Genomic DNA, 17,804 nt, shown 5'->3' with positions numbered 1-17,804 from the left:
CCATCTGGAAGGCATACTAAGCAAGTTTGAAGATGACACAGAACTGGGAGGAGCTGGTGACTCCTTGAAAATCAGGGAGGGCCTGGAGAGAGACCTTGAAAAATCAGAGGACTGGGCAATCACCAACCATAGGAAATTCCACAAGGGAAAGTGCCAGATTCTTCAGCTGGGATTATGCAACCCTGGATGTGCATACAGCCTGGGGAATGAGATGCTGGAAAGCTGTGCCACAGAAAGAGACCTGGGGTCCTGGTCAATGGCAGTTGAATCTGAGTCAGCAGTGCCCTGGCAGCCAGGAGGGCCAACCGTGTCCTGGGGGGCATCAGGCAAAGCATCGCCAGCGTGTCAAGGGAGGGGATTGTCCTGCTCTGCTCTTCACTGGGGAGGCCTCACCTCAAATATTGTGGCAGTTTGGGGCACTGCAATATAAGAAAGATATTAAGGTCTTAAAGAGTGTCTTAAAGGAAGGCAATGAAGAAGGCAAAGGGCCTTGAGGTGAATCAGTATAAGAAGTGGCTGAAATCACTTGTTCTGTTCAGCCTGGAGAAGAGGAGACTGAGGGGAGACCTCAATGCTGTTACAACTTCCTCGTGAGAGAAAGAGGAGGGGCAGATGCTGATCTCTTCCCTCTGGTGACCAGTCATAGGACCTGAGGAAATGGACTGAAGCTGTGTCAGAAGAGGTTTAGGTTGGGTATTAGGAAAAGGTTCTTCCCCCAGAGGGTGGTTGGGCACTGGAAGAGGCTCCCCAGGGAAGCGGTCACAGCACCAAGCCTGACAGAGTACAAGAAGAGTTTGGATAATACTCTTATGTACATGGTGTGCCTCTTGAGGATAGTCCTGTACAGGGCTAAGGCTGCCTTCCAACTAAGAATATTTGGCATATTCGGCATATTCTGTGATTCTGTGACTGTGCTTGAGCAGAGCATTTGGACCAGAGACTGTAGAGTACTTTCCAACATCAGTAATTTTGAGAATCTGTAAAGTATGCCTTACAAGTTCCTGAAGAAGTATTATTTGAAGAATGCAACAACAAACAATAGTAATTGATGGCAACAGTTTAATTTATTACTTTTTTCTTATTTATCAATATGATAATGCCAGATAATACCCACAATTTAAATGAAAAAGTCAAAATTTAAAACATCAAATACATGAAAGGAAATAATCATAAGTAATACAGATTCCTGATGTTTGTTCTGCCTTATTTTAGAAATATATAACAGTCTTAATTCAGAAAGCACACAGACATTTTAACTAATGAATTCCAGGATAGGTTAGTAATTTTAGAGGTTTTTTCGTGCTTTTCCACCAGTTACAAAATAACAAAAACAATGAGTTATAAGTACCAGAAAGGCTCTCTGTCTAGATTGCTGCAGGATGACAGTTATCTTTTTTTTTTTTTTATGGTTTAGGGAGGGACCTTAAAGATCATCTAGTTCCAATCCCCTGCCATGGGCAGAGACAACTTTAACTAGACAAGGTTTCTCAAACTAAAAGCTGTTATGAGGTCTCCATGAAGCTTTTTCTTCTCCAGACCGAACAGCACCAACTTTCTCAGCCTGTCTTCATAGTGGTCCAGTCCTACTATCAACTTCATGGCCTCCTCTGGAATTGCTCCAACAGTTGCATGTCCTTCTTATGTTGTGGACACCTGAACTGTACACAATATTGCAAGTGAGTTCTCACAAGAGCAGAGTAGAGGGGGAAAATCACTTCCCTCGACCTGCTGGCCTCCTTTTGATGCAGCCCAGGACATGGTTGGTTTTCTGGGCTGCGAGAACATGTTGCTGACTTATGTTGAGCATTTTGTCAACCCTGAAACACAAGTCCTTCTCCACAGGGCTAGTCTCAATCACTTCCTTTCCCAAAGTGCAGGTGTTACTCATTGAGAAAATGGTACTAGAATTTTCAAAAAGCAGGCCTGTGTCAGCCCTGTAGGATGACTCTTCACTGTTACGATTTCTCAGCTAGTACATTAAGGACTACTCTCTTCTGTGTATGTCTCCCAAGTGGGAATGGGCCAAATTTTTTTCTGGGAATTGTCAAACTGCAAGAGGCTTCCTTGTTGGGGAAGAGACACTGTATTGGCTTAGAAATGTTAATAAACATTTAAAGGCTGATAGAGTTGAGATAAGAGTTGTTTTACTTAAAACACTCCCATATACATAGTTCTAGTCTGAAGGAAATCCTTTGAACATTTATCAGTTTTATTCAAAGTCACTTGAAACATATTGAAAATTAGCAATGTTTGAGTTAAAAGGAAAGAGTGACTACTATGGACTTTTTCCCACACTTTTGACATAAACAGCCCTTTTATCATGTTTTAATCACAGTATAAAAGTAATGACTAGGCAAAAAGCAGTGTCATTCATGGGACTTAAAACATTAAAGAATTCCTCAGACTGTTTTTTTCAGCCGGCCTGAGTTCCTTTGGGCAGCAATGATATTATAAATTTATATTTTACAAAGCAGTAAAGTTCTAGGAAATTTATTTCCATTTTATTCTAGACATAATAAGAATAGATTAATATATTTTTGATCAAATTAATCATCACAACAAATAGTTTCAGCAAGGATTTCCTTTATCAATGTAATTCATTATTATTTTTGAAAATCTATCTAATTCTTAAAAATTGACAGGAATTATGACTATGCATTCCAAAGAAATGAAATATGAATAGCTACCTGATTTTCACCTAAACCATGGTGCAGTAGTGGAAAGATTAGAATGAAGAAATGGAACATAAACTCAAAGAGGACACAGAATATTTATATTCTTCCAAAGCAGGAATGGCAATAGTCATTAACTATATGTGCAAATGAAAAAAAATGCTGTTCAGATAGTGAAGTCTTATAAGAACAACAAAATAAAGCATAAAGTTGAGTAACAGGTACTTTATTCAAGCATCACAATAAAGAAAAGACTGAGGTGTCAGTGATGGTGCAGTTTGAGATCCCTTAGGCAAATCTAACTTGAGTGAGAGACCAAGCTGGTCCTCTGTAGGTCCAAGCACAAGCAAGAAGACAAAAATACTATTTCTGTTCAGTCCCCCATATAATGTCCTGCTTTGTTTTCATCAGCATATTACTCAAAGACTGTGTATCTGCCACACAAATCTGAATAATGAATTAATGTGTCCAAATCCTCTTTCAAAATGAGTTTTTTGGTGCAAATGCTCAGGAAACTAAGAAAGAAGACAACAAAACCATGTTTATTTTAAAATCCAAGTGTAAGCAAAAACTCTGGCATGTTGGTTACTACAATGGTGTCAACTTAGTACCTGTCAGCAGCACAGGCTTCCCTGCATTCAGGTTTCCCATCCACTTTGCATGTGGTATCTTCTCCTAGACAATCCCATTTCCCAGAAATAAAACCTGAAAAACAGACAACTTATTTAGACAAACCACTGGAACTTATAAACATTAAAATACCCTAGTCTTAAATTGCAGATATTAGGAATAAAAAAGGTAAAATAAATTGTGTGATTACTTGCACTTAACAGGAGCAGAATAAAGTTTGAAACAAAGTAGGAATATTCCTTGATCTAAAGTAAGACAGGAAAAAAGATAGTTTTTTTCTCCAACATGTAGAGATTCTATATAAATTGATTCAGGCTAAGCTAAAGTGCAGCAGAATGCAATGCAAGATAAAAATTTCTGGTAAATATACATCATCTTGGTTTAGATCCTTTAGAACATATTTGTTTGGAGAAAAGCTATTGGAGCTTTATACAACTGTTTAAAACTCTGTCTCATTTTATACCATGAAATATTTAAAAGAGTCTTAAAACAGCTGATTGCTCCACTGCTTTTTTAATTCCAGTATTTTGTCAAAATGTCACATTAGGTCTTAAACTCCTGAACACTGGCAGAAATTATACATGTTTGCTGTAGATATTAAACATTTAGAGGTTTTTTTGGGTCATGTGATGGCTGAAGTAGAAGATTGGAATTCTTGCAGGTATTAAGACAGATATGGGCAGGCATTGACACCAGTCATGAGTTTATCTCATGGAAAAGGTTTATGGCAGAGCACCAAAAGGAAACATGTAAAATAGAGTTTTTCATTGAAAACTAAGTTAAGCATTGTAATATTTTTTTTTATTTTTATGAAAGGGCATTTGTAACAAAGATCCATGTTTTATGCCTGCGATAAAATCTGACTTATTTTCCACAAAAGTGGTCTCTGTAGTAATATCATCCATGCTAAGGTCATCTCGAGGGTGGAAAATGAACACAGTATTCTGACTGATAGAACTGAGCCCAGCAAAACTATGATTACAGGTTGCTTTTTATCTGTGTCTACTTTAATTTCAGTCTGTCAGTTGTTTTACTTTCTTCCTCGAACAACACTGAAGGTCTGATTTTTAGAGATATTGAGCATTCAAACCTCAAACTTTGTTCAATTAACAGCTTGTTTTTGCACTGTCATTTCAAAACAGCATTTGGTTAAAGCTGCAATGCATAATAAAATATATTACAGATAAAGTAATTGTGTATATTTCAGGGAAGAATAAGAGTATTGCATGAAACAACCATTAAGTTAAACCAGTCAGGTACTGCTTCTGTGTGAAATGGAAATACTTGGGGCTATTTTTACAGTGTACTCAGAATTCATATGTTAGCTTTAGAAGATGTTAAATACATGAATGGAGAGGAATGGAGAGGTTTCAAACATACTCTGCTCAAAAAAGTAAAAAAAATTAAGAAAAGAATAATTCCATTTTTGTTTTCAGTGTAGTAATCATCCTGTAAATATGCATGGAATATTATAATAATTCTAATAATAATAAAAGAAGAAAAACAATAATAAAAAGTTTATTTTTCAGTGGATGTGTAATTAGATTAGTTTACGTCAAAACTGAGTACTTACAATGGATTGCTATCAATATATTGTCTTCTAATCTTACCATGTGGGATTTGTCATTGTGACCGAATATTCTTCAAGATCATGAGTTCAGTGGGGAACAGAATGATGAACTGTGCTCATTCCATTCAAGGACTTCATCTCTCATAAAAGCAAGCAAATGGATTTCTTGTCAAGAATGCCAAAAGGGAAAAGTGCATTTAATTTCTTCTGGGAAATCTATCTGTGAAACAGAAAGACAAAAGGAGTTTGATGATGGCCAAAACCAAAAAGACATCAGAAGAGACTACAACTGAAATGTTTATCATCTATTCTTGCATGATAAGTAACTCCATACATTTCTTGTATCAACAAGGAATACTTACGTGACTACAAATATGGAGAGTCAGAACCAGAAGTCTCTCACTAATTTTTAAACTGATATAAATATAACTGAAATATGTCTTACAAATCAGATTGAAAAAATTAAAATTAGAATATAATTGCAGTTAAAAGTTATAGATGTTGTGAAATATTGTGTGGATTTTATTCTTTTTCCAGTAAAGACACTTGAGCTCAAGTTTTGCATTCCTGAGCTCATTCAGTTGAATTCATTGTAGAGCTGGGAATTTAATAAACAGTTGTACTTGTGTTATCAGTGAACATACCCTGTTTTTTATTTATGTAGCAGCTTCCTACTCAAACCTTCCCTGCACCTAAAGCTGTGTCAACCCAGAGAAGGCAAATGTACTATCTGAGAATATGGAGACTAACATTATGTCAAACTGCTTAATGCTATCCTGAAGTTCTATTTGGATGTAAACATGAGTAGATACTTAGACTATACTAATGAAAGTAGACTTCTAATTCATTCTTATTCACAGGAAAGCAAATGAAAATGACATGAAGATAACTGAGGTACTCAACAATTTCTTTGCCTCAGTTTTCACTGGCAATAACTCTTTTCACATCTCCAAGGCCGTGAACATTAAGACAGGGAGCAGGGGAAGAAAGACTCATCCGTTAGAAGAGAAGATCAGATTCAAGATGACCTAAGGAACATGAATATACAGAAGGTCATGACATCCAAAAAGATGAAGACTAGGATATTGAGGGAACTGGGTGATGTGATTGCCAAGTTGGTCTCCAACACATCTGAAAAATTTATGGCAGTCAGGCTAAGTCCCAGCAACTAGAAAAAAAGGGAAACTTCACACTCATTTTTTAAAAAAGATACAAGGAAGGACCTTGAGACATACTGGCCAGTCATCTTCATCTCTGTTCCCACTGAGATCATGGAATAGTTTCTCCTCAAATTTACGTTGAAACATATGGAAGATGGATGGTGATCAGAGATGGCCAACATTACTTCACAAAAGGCAAGTCCTGCCTAACTAATGTCATAGCTATCTACAATGAAGTGACTAAATCTCTCAGGGACAAGGGGACAGCAAGATGTAATCTACATGGACTTCTGCAGGACTCATAATAATAAGGTCCTCATAATTCTTTCCTTTAAATTGGAAAAATATGGATATGATGGATGGACAGTTACACAGAAAAGGAATTGGATTCATTGACATCCAAAGAAAACAGTAAACATGCCAAACTCCAAATGGAAACGAGTGATAAGTGCTGTCTCTCAAAAGTATATATTATTTAATATGTCCACTGAGGGAATATATAGTGGAATTGAGTGCATCCTCGATAACTCTGCAGACCACACCAAGCTGCGTGGTGCCACTGATATGCTTAAGGGAAGAGATACCATCCAGAGGGACCTTTACAGGCTTGAGCAGTGGGCCCACAAGAACTTCATGGAGTTCAAGGCCAAGTGCAGGGTCGTGCACCTGCTTGAGCCAATTCCCTTTATCAGCACAGACCGAGTAATGAATTGCTTGAGAGCAGGTCTGCAGAGGAGGACTTGGTGGTACTGGTAGATGAAATATTGGACACGAAATGGAAATATCTGCTTGCAGTTCTGAAACCCAACTGTAACCTTGGTTTCATCAAAAGGAGTGTGGCCTACAGGTCAAGGGAGGTGATTCTCTGCCTCTACTCCACTCTTGTGAGATCCTACTTGAGGTGCTGGATCTGCATCAATACGTGAACCTTTTGGAGAGGGTCTAGGGGGCTGGAACATCTCTCACTGAAGAAAGGCTAAGAGAGTTGGAAAAGAGAAGGCTTATTCCAGCATTTCACTATTATTCCAGCATTTCACTATTTAAAGAGGCGCTTTGAAGAAATATTGGCAGAGAATTTTTCTTGGGGCTTGTAATTAGGACAGGACAAGGAGTAATGGTTTTAAACTAAAAGAGAGTAGATTTAGATTGGATATAGGGAAGATAATTTTAAGATAAGGATTTTGAGACACTGGAACAGCTTGCCCAGAGAAGTGGATGTCTCACCTTTGGAAGTGTTTGAAGTCAGATTGAACAGGGCTTTTAACACCTGTTTTAGTGAAAGATGCCATACCCATGGCAGGAGTTTGGAATAGATTGTCATTAAGGGTCCTGTTCAACATAAAGAATTCTACAATTCATAAGATTTTTAACACCTTTTGAGACTTTACCACAAACAGTTAAATATTTCAAACATTGATATAATGTATTCATATGTAAGTATAAATAACTGCATTTCCAAGTTTTGCACTATTTTATACCTTTTATGGGTTGTTATTTAAATTCCTCTTTCAAAACCACTGTAATTATGTGGTCCTTTTTATTTAGTAACAGTATGTGGTACTTCCTCTAAGAGCAAGCAGTTTGTCAAGTGAGAGATCATTAAATAGTTTGATTACTCATTTTTATGCAGTTACTAAATATTTTGGTTGCTAATAATGAATTAACATTAACGTAGGATGAAATATGTATAATTAACTATTTTTTTCTTTTTTTCATAAACTGGTTTATACCTTATCCTCTTCCACAGTCTCTTTGGCCCAAAATTGTTCTCTTATTGTCTTATTTCTGTTGCAAAAAGATGGATGTTTTGCATCTAATACATAGCAGTCAACAGAGTTCATTTCACATAAACAAAACTTTAAATGCACCAAAAGAAAATGAAAATCCATGTCATGCGATTCTGATGTGATCTCAAGGGAGTAGTCTTTGCTGTTAAAATAACAATTATTAAAAATACAACACACACCATGTCCACATGCAGGGCAAGAAAGGAGGCCTGCTATTTTGGTACCTTACAGAAGTCAGAATTTTCATTTTATTGTTAGATGAAAGATATTCTTCCAAGAGAAACCTCTTTTTTTATTATTTTATTTCATTTATTTTTAAAAATTATTTTGTGCTTCTAAATCCTATGTAACTTCTAGGAGGTCTTGAAAAGCATGATCTGAGCACATCATTCTAATTAATGGATCACTTGGCAATTTTTCACAGTAAAAAAGTCTGCTCCCTTCACAGAATAACACATACCTTTACGCTATTTGTTCTGGCTCTGTCTTGGTTTTCTGGAAGATTAAATTAGTTTAGACCATGTTTCATAACCATTCTGATATATCATACTCACTACAGGGAAGCCTGTCACTGATTATCACATTCAAAACCTCATCTCCCTTGTTATCAAACAGCAGATCCAGCTGCATATCAGTTCAACATCTTCTGGAAATCACGAGTTCTTGAACCTTACTGCACTATATTGGCAGCAGATATCAGGGAAGCTACAGTTCACCCTGAGAACAGGGATTTATGACACAGAGGCTTTTTCCGATGATTGAAACTTGCCGACCTCCATGCCCTGGTTGGATTGACACAATCAATCCATCGTTACTGGCATGATCTCTGACCTGACCTTATGAGCTCTCAGATCACCTTTTGCACATGTCAGAGAGGAGCACCATGCATCCAAGGTGCTCCTTCACAGGAAGGGCAGCTTCTCTCCCTGTTCTACCCCTCTTGAAGATCTTAAACCTGTCCATCACTCTGAAGCTGTGCTAGCTGTCCTACAACACCTCAGTTTTTCAAACAATGTCCCAGTTTTGTGGATGGAGTTCTGGTCACTTCTGCTTATTTCCAGGCTGCACATATTTGTGAGCATGTACTTCAGACTGGTTTACTTATGTTCTACTTCATCATTCTTTTTTGTTACCATTGCTCTTCACCCTCTGCTTTCCACCTCTTTCTACTGTTATCTCTTTAATTGGCTGTGCTCTGCAATATTGCTACTCCATTTTGTAAAACTCTTCTGACCAGCTTGGCCTGCCTCTTGACAAAAGTGCCCTTGCCCTGCTTTGCCAGAGCTATTACATTGCTCTATGGCAGTCCTTGATACTCAAAGGTTCTAGGGAAGGGAAGCCAAGGCAAGGCAAGGCAAGGCAAGGGAAGGGAGGGGAAGGCAAGGCAAGCCAAGGGAAGGGAAGGTTTGGTTTGGGAAGGTTTGGTTTGGGAAGGTTTGGTTTGGTTTGGTTTGGGAAGGGAAGGGAAGAGAAAGAGTAAATTAATAACAAACAATGAAAGGAGATAAGTAAGAGCACCAGCAGGAGAAGGCAGAGCTGGTGAACAGCAGTGAAAGGTCTCTGCTGATGACATTAGCAACCCAGTTTTGCTGAGTGACTCATCAAGTGACACTAATACAGAATCAGTCTGTGAAATTATATCATGAGTTGTTATGTGAATAAAGGACATAGTGTTTATCTCATATCATATGGAGATCATCAGCTAAAGACATTAAAGTTCTACTTTTCTACCACTGTGATTGAATAAATTCTAATGATCTACACAATAAAGATACTCTGTAATGGAAAATAGGAGAAATTTTTAAAAATATTAAAAGGAAAACTGAATAGCCTTCTTTCTTGGCCTACAGTGGCACCAGAAAGCTTAAAATTTTGCAACTGTTTCTCACACATAAAATATTTTTTACTAATTTTTATATAAATAATTTTATAGAGTGAAAACAACTTATACTAAATGCAAACCTCAATATAAACATATTTTATTTAAATTATTTTTAGTTTTAATAGAATTCTATGATAAAAAACTCAAACAGCCAGTAGGCTGTTAATATGTGGAAACAGGTTGTAACAAGTAAAATTTAACCTAAAAGTATTTGAACTTTTTAGGTTGAATGTTGACAATTAAATTAAAATGTAAACAAAATCTTGGATTTTCTTACAACTATGTGCCTTTAGTTGTAAGGGCATAGGTGAAATAGTTGCTGATGGGTGTTGGGAAATAATGTGAAATGTTATTCCATTGCTTTTTTTTTGCGAGTTTTTCTTCCTTTTAAAATGCTCTTTTATTTGGGCTGGTGCCACTGAGTGTAATGTTAGGTGTGCTTTTTGCAGTCTTTTTTTTCTGTGCTACTCATTCACAGAAATTAATCACTCACTGATCTTCTGATCAAGCATGAGTTTGCACACAGGATTGTTGGCTGTGGGAGCTGAAGGAAGGAAGGAAGGAAGGAAGAAAGAAAGGAAGGAAGTCCTCTTCTCTAATTCTTTATTGCAATCACTAAATTTTCCTAGGACCATGTATTACAAGTACTCTTTCAGTGTCTCAACCAGTGCTTAATATTTGGGCACTTTGTATGTTGTTTTTCTTGTTTATTAGTATGGATATTGCTTTTTTATTTTTTTTTAATTGCTAACAATACTCCTTTTCTCTTCTAAGTGAGGACGCATTGTATGCAAAGAAGTCTACAAGGGAGACTAAGCTCCTTATGGCTTTGCAAGTTCACAAGAGATTTGCATTTTGAATTGCTACCTTGTTTTCTGGCATCTATAGATTGAAAGAATGTAAAAGAGGTAATCTTCAAATATGATCATTAAACTTTCTTTGTTGGTAGTTCCTTTTCATTTTATAAACAGAATAAAAAAGACTAGGCACTTATTTTCAGCTCTGAACTCTGGTGATTTGCAAATGCTTGGGAATGAGAAGAAGTGAGGCACTTCTGTCCAAGTCATCTTCAGAGTAGAATTAAAGAGTGGAAAAATCTATGTAATAATAACCTATTTACTGAGCTCCTTCCATATTACAGTAGATTTTCAAACCATTTACAGACCTGCAAGTCCCAGTTCTACAAGTTGTACTTGTAGAAGTTAATTTGTACAGATTAGTCATTCACCATTTAGTGAGGAGTACTCATTGGAATAATGGAGCAGACAGGATGTCTTACCCATCTTGGGGCTTTTATCCACAGCAGATACCTTAAGAAGACAGCCACATGTGATAAGGTCTCCAGATTTTACAGTTCAAGTAGTACCAATATGACTAAAATTTGCAGGGTCAAGGCAATGTACCTCTATGGTTACTCCATAGCAAACCATGGCTTTCAGAGAACAGCTTCTGCACAGGACACCTGAGCAAAGCACTGTGCTGGCCATGTCAGTGTACTTGTGAGGATGAGAAGTAAGAGGTCTGTCTTTCAGTCAAAATTTTCAACACACACTTCACTGAAGAAGAACTTGTTATTGTGTTTAAATAGTTCTCCCTTATTCTCTTACAGTTTTTAGACTTCGGAGTCTAAGTCTAAAGCAGGGTTTCAGGAAGTTATGGATTGTCCCTCGATACAGCAGCAGTGACTGCCATGACTTCCAGAGCCTTCTTGAAACAGCAGCAGTCACTAATGCTGCAAACATCAGAAACTACTGGCCATACTTATTTGTCCCATCTTCTTTTCCTTATATATATTTCTGACGACCTTCCTCTTTGTTACATAAGGATATTTGATTTTCACCTAGCTAAAGCACACAGTCTCCTGTATGTGGTATCTGAAATGCCAGACCTCTTTGCTTCCACTCTTAGAGGACCAAGCATGGAAATAAAAGCAAAACAAACATTCCCCCTGCCTTCTGTTCCTCATGGAAAGGGAAAGGTGATATATAGACTCTGAAGGCATGGTAAAACCAGGGTCTGGTAATTGTTTCTTTCTTATCTTTGCTCTCTATTGTACTGGTAACTCTTATGTGAGGCGTTGGCTTGAATACTGGCAACTCCTGGATGAGGGGTTGTCAGCTGGTCCCCACCAGCTGCATGGACAAGGTGCTAGTGACAGAAATTTCAGGCAATGCAGAAAAAGGGTCCCCTCTGCTGAAGGAGCCTCTACTGGCAGAACCCTGCTGCTGTTCTGTACCTGAGTAGAGTAGTCAAATTGTCTGACTGGACTGGAAGAGATTTGTACCACAAGAAAGGAAAAGAGTAGAAGTCACGTGAGAGAGTGATGAACGAGGTCAAGCAAGCAAAGGGCCTGGGATGATGTGAAAAAAGGGAATAAATAATCAGCAAAACAGGGTTGAAGAAGAGTCATCTCAAACATTTATATTCAAGCAAGGAAGTGACTCCATGACATCACTACAGGGCAAAAACACAGATCCTATCTGGAAATCATCAGGATGACATGCATCTCTGAAGTGTGTGCACCTGTTTGCAGTATAGAGAATGAACACAAGGAATTAGAGATCTGTGTGGATTTGCAGGGCCATGGTTTTGTTGGGATTGCAGAAATGTGATGAGATTATACTCATGACTAGAGTGCTATAATGGATAGATATAGGGTTTTTAGAAAGAACTTACTTGGAACACAAGGATGGGCAGTTTTTCATGTGAGAGAGCAACTGAACTACATGCATCACTGCCTGTGGATGGGAGATGAGGTGAGAGCTTTTTGGGTAAGGATAAAGGAGTTGAACAATATGGGGAACATTACAGTGGGTGTTTGCTATAGACTACTTGGTCAGGAAGAAAAGTAGATAAGACCTTCTTCAGATAGTTGGAAGCAGCCTCACATTCCCAGGCCCTGATCCTCATCAGGTACTTGAACCAGCTCAGTATCTGCGGGACAGGAGAACAGAGCATAAGCAGCCCAGGAAACTACTAGATAGAACTGATGACAACTTCCTGATCCAAGAGATAGAGAAGATAAAGAAGAGGGTTGTTCTAATGGACTGCATAGTCACAAAAAAAAAAAAAAAAAGGAGGTTGATAAGTCTTTCACAGATTCAGAAACCTTTCTTTCTAAATTTCATAACTTTTTTTTATATTTAATTTATGTCTTCTGTTAAAGAATTAACTACCTTCCCTTTAGATATTACCATACTTTATCTGTGAAATGCACAGAAATTTGGAAACAAACCAGCATCTTATTTGGGCGCCACAGAGTTTTTGTTTATCCTCATGATAATTTCATTTAACAACTAATGACAAGTAAAGACAGACTAAAGACAACTAAAACCAGATTGTACCTTGTCTAAATTTTTCAGGGTTTGCATCATTTTGTCACCGTATTCAGTCTGCTCCTTTATTTACACTTATACAGAAATGGAATACATATATTTGTGTTGTGATATTTGAACAGAGAAAAAATATAGACGCAATGAATGTTGATACTGGAAAGCACACGTGATAATTTTCTTCCAAATTAATGTTTTTCTGCTTGAATTCTTTCACCAACCTCTATGCAGTACTACACATACAGAGTTCCTTTCCATCTGAAGTCCTGTTAGGAAATCAAGTCTATGTGTTAAGCCATGTTCCAATTCAGTTCTGCATGAGATAAAAGAGTTACATCAGGAATAGTAAGAAGCCTAACAGGATAAAAACTGAAGAGCTCAACTCACCATGTCTAAGCCAAAAAACCGTTTGCCAACCCAATCCCATCTAATTACTGAGAGCAATTTCTCAGGGGATAAAAATACCAAATGTTCTTTTATTTATTGTAGGAACAGATCGTATGTAACCAGGCAAGGTGTTTCTGAAAATAAATTATCTCTTCCTACAAGAACATGGTCATCTTGGAAAACAAATTTCAGATCATGCAAAAGAAAGGGCTCAGTATAGAGGAAAATCAGTTAAAAAAAAAAAAAAAAAAGCCTTTAATGGTCAGGGTGCAGGAAATCAACACAATACTGAAAAGTCCCAAAGGTGTGAAATTCCCAGATGTCACGTAATAATTTAGGAAATGGACACCCTATTGCTTTCTGGCTTATCCAAAATCTCTCAGGAGTCTTCTCTTCTCAAGGCTGAATAACCCCAACTCTCTCAGCCTGTCTGCAGAGGAGAGATGTCCAGCCCTCTGATCATCTTCCAAGGGCTTCAACAGGTACTTCTTGTGCTGGGCACTGCAGGCCTGGACTTAGTACTCCAGGTGGGCTCTCATGAGAGCAGACTAGAAGGACAGAATCACTTTCTGTGACCTTCTGGGCACACTTTTTTGATGCAGCCCAGGATATAATTGTCTCTCTTGGCTGCAAATGCACATTGTCGATACATGTCCAGGCTTTCATCCACCATGACCCTAAAGTCCTTCTTGGCAGGGCTGCTCTTAATCCATTGATCCTGTAGCCTATATTGATATGGGGGTTGCCCTGACTGATGTGCAGCACCTTACACTTGGCTTTGTGGAACCTCATAAGGTTCCCATGGATTCACCTCTGGAGTTTTTCAAGGTCCCTTTGGAAGGCATCCTGTCCCTAAAGGTTCTCAACTGCACCACTCAGCTTGGTGTCTTCTGAAAACTTGCTAAGGTTGTAGTCAATTCTTTCATCTATGTCATTGATGAAAGTATTAACTAATACTCCTTTCAAGAGGGACAGTACTTATCACTGATCCACTTCTATACATTGAGCCACTGAGTCATCAACTCTGGATGCAACCATCCACCCAATCCCTCATCCACCCACCAAATATGTATCTCTCTGATTTAGGAAGATATATAGGAGAAGGAAGTGGATCTGTCAATAAAGAGAATATGAGAAACTAAGTGGACTGTTCCTCCAGTGCATGTCCCTCATGCATGGCAGCCTCTTTTTTTCTGTTCTGTGATCAGCAAGATTTACCTGTAATCTAGGCTCTTGCCCTTACTCCTCTGTAGTTTGTGTCTTTTATTGTCTTGAAGGATCTACCCTGTGATCAGAAAGAAACAGGATGGCTTGCTTTGTTGGTGAGGGAACAGCATCCTTTAAAATTTGTGACATAGTTGGGTCTCTTGTTGAGGGTCTACAAGTCTCTGCTTATGTGTTTTCATTATATAGAATCTGAGGGTGAAGAGCTTGCAACACGGTCTATTTTAGACAGACCATGTTGTACAATGGGTTTTGAATGAGGTATTTCATATCTTTGATAGGTGTTTGCATGATGATTGCATTTTCCAGTAAATCCAGTTCTCACTTTCCTCCTGGAAAAAGGTAAGACCCCTCTGTTCCTGACTGAAGTATCTATTACTTGATTTTTGTAACTGCAACAAGAATTCCCTTCACCAGGGTCAAAAGTATGTAGCCCTTCTAATCTGATCAACAGACACCGGAGAAGCAATTTTCCTGGATGCATGCCTTTGGTCTAGATTTTTATCTTTCAGTTCCTGTATCTGAGCTTCTAGTGTCCAGCTAGGTGTACCATCCCACTTCCTCGTGTGGTCCCCAGTCATACAGGAAGAACCATAGGATTACACACAGATGTGTTGTGTGTTTCACCAATACCCTTTCCCTTGAGTGGAAAAAGGTTGACTCCTAACAACTGAAACCTTGGTAAGTATGCACGAAGATGACCAATCCTTTTTGAATTGCTCAGACAACATTTGGGTCAGTTTCTCTGCAGTCAAGACGCAGGCTCACAGGAGGGAAGTGAAATTGTCCTCATATTCTCAGAGTTGTTTGGCCAACCTATTAATAGTTGGTGCCTCTGTGTCTATCCAACTCACTACTGCTACAGTGTTGGCATATGACATCCCTGAACTTACAAACTTTTGCCACATGGACAGAATGACTCGGATTTTTTCCAGGCCTTTGGATACTTGGTGGTCATTCAAGATAATATAGAGCATCCCAACTCAAATGATTACCTCAAATGCTGGATACCTTCCTGAAGGATGGTTCATTTATTTTGGGAATTTACAAGATCTTCCTTGAAGGGATATCTGTCCTGTTCCAATCACTTTGTCAATGGCTTTATCCCCAACAAGGGATCCCAGCTACCAGGGTTTCTTAACCTCTGATTCCTGACTGTTCACCCAAATATCCCAACACTGAAGTAAACAGCTTGGCTGGTTGATGTCAGAAATCTTTTTGCATGTCTGAAAGCTCACCTTGGAATAGAGATTGGGGTGGTTTCTCACTTATGATTTCAGTTCCTTCCTCCTCTCATTCTTGTGACTTCTCTGCTGCAGAACAGTCTCATCTGATTCTCTCTCCCGCTTCTCTTAAAAGAAGATTCTACATCCTTTACTAAATGAGTTGACTTCACTTCCACTGTTTCTTTTTAATGATAGGGACAACAGATATAGTTGAAGGGTGGGTCTCTGTTTTAGCCATAGTTCTGTTGATATTTTTCAGGTCCAGAGACCTGTATGATTTCCTATTATGAAACCAGGATGTATTTTACAATAGACAAGCACATCTACATCACAGAAATTAATTAAATATATATTGTACTCAGTGTTCCACTGAATTACATTTGCTTTCATACTAGAGGATATTCTTTGACTCTCCACCTTTCAATGTAGACACTTCTAAAAGAAAAAATAATCAAGGTATTCTTTTATTATGGATTTTTTTCATAGTGGCTAGGCTTCGCTAACAAAGATTTGAGAAGGGCTCTACCCATGCTTGTTACAAGCGCGCGGAATATTATATAATACTAGGGATCTTTTTTTAAAATATAACATTGAATTCTCCAGCTAACTGAACAACATTTTGCAGCTTCCTAGTTCTACGAAAATGATTGATCATTTGCAAAAAGTCAGACTTCACAGCAGAATGAGTGCCTGACTATATTCAAGTAAACATATCATGACTGTACAATCCAGTAGTCACACTGGACATGGGCTAACCAGTTTCAGTATATACCCAAAACTAGTTCAGACCTCTTGTCTCAATTTTTATTGTCTGTGTCTGTTCTACTGTCTATTGCACTGTGCAGAGCAGAAAAGACTGTAAAAGGTTTTAGTCATGCTGTGTTACCATTTATATTTTAATCTCAGACTAATTCACAAGTAGCAATCACATTGCTGACTCTGGTTGATATTGGGATGGGAGACAATAATTTTCAGATTCAGATTTTGATTTGAGATGATCAAGTCATGGAATTAATCTGTTAACAGAATATACAAGATATCAAAATTTTTTTCCTTATGTCTGAAGGTATAAGTACTCCTAACATTTTCTTATTCTCTAATGTTGTAATTAGACCTTTCTTCTCTGAACTGAGGACATAGAGTCTGGTACAGCAACAAATTTGTTTATATGACTGCTGCAATTCACTTTATGAAGGGATTTTAGTAAGGCTAGTGATTTGTAAGTGGCTACCTTGTACACTGTTAAAGAGCAGTTATTACCAAAGGACATGGAACTAATGAATTCAGAATGAATTAGGCTAAAAGACTACAGGTTATTGCAAAGGTATATGCTCTACTAGGTAAATAGCACTAATAAAGAATGCAGAGGCAAAATAGCAAGAAAAACATAATGGCATTCTTACAATAATTCTGTGCAAACTGTAATCCTGAATTTCTCAGCTAAAATCCTTCTCCAAAATTAAAATAGAATAAGCTCTAAAAAGATATTTTAAATGAATTTTCCTGATTCCATACTCCTCCTCAAAAAATTACTCAGAATAGAATAAAAATCCATATTGTAACGTCAGCATTAAAATAGTACAGGACATCTGAAATGAATATGAGAATGATCCAAGCAACAATCGCTCAACCAATTTGCTCAAGCAACTGTTTTTCAGCAGTTACTATCCCTCATTGTATTTGATCCATCTACAGTTGGAACATGAGTGGTGGAGGCATATAAAACTTTAGCTGCAGGAAAGAAAGGAAGGGGACTACAGACAAATACTAGCCACAGCTAGTGCTTAACAAAATCCAGAAAACTGACAGAAAAGCCGAGGCCCTTAAGAAATGAGGCACTTTCACAGAGCTGCACAGAACAGCAGAAAATATCAAATATAGAGAAAAAAAAATTCCTCACTTCAACTTAAAAGACAGTAAAATGTGATCCACAA

General features: G+C 37.9%; 1 long non-coding RNA gene across 1 annotated transcript in view; it reads right to left on the bottom strand.

Moving 5' to 3' along the window:
• Positions 1-1,559: 1,559 nt before the first annotated feature.
• Positions 1,560-17,804, bottom strand: part of LOC126646943 (uncharacterized) — a 61,953-nt gene continuing 45,708 nt past the window's right edge. Inside the window, exons 3-5 of the long non-coding RNA XR_007630473.1 lie at positions 4,913-5,092; positions 3,284-3,377; positions 1,560-1,658 (exon numbers count right to left, since the gene is read on the bottom strand). This is a non-coding gene — a long non-coding RNA (uncharacterized LOC126646943). The remainder of the gene's footprint in view (positions 1,659-3,283; positions 3,378-4,912; positions 5,093-17,804) is intronic.

The sequence above is a fragment of the Myiozetetes cayanensis genome, unplaced genomic scaffold (assembly GCF_022539395.1).
Source record: "Myiozetetes cayanensis isolate MyiCay16 unplaced genomic scaffold, myiCay2020 scf4, whole genome shotgun sequence".
In the NCBI taxonomy this organism is placed as follows: Eukaryota; Metazoa; Chordata; class Aves; order Passeriformes; family Tyrannidae; genus Myiozetetes; species Myiozetetes cayanensis.
The sequence above is the reverse complement of the archived record's forward strand: the minus strand, read 5'-3'. Positions and strand labels throughout refer to the sequence as shown.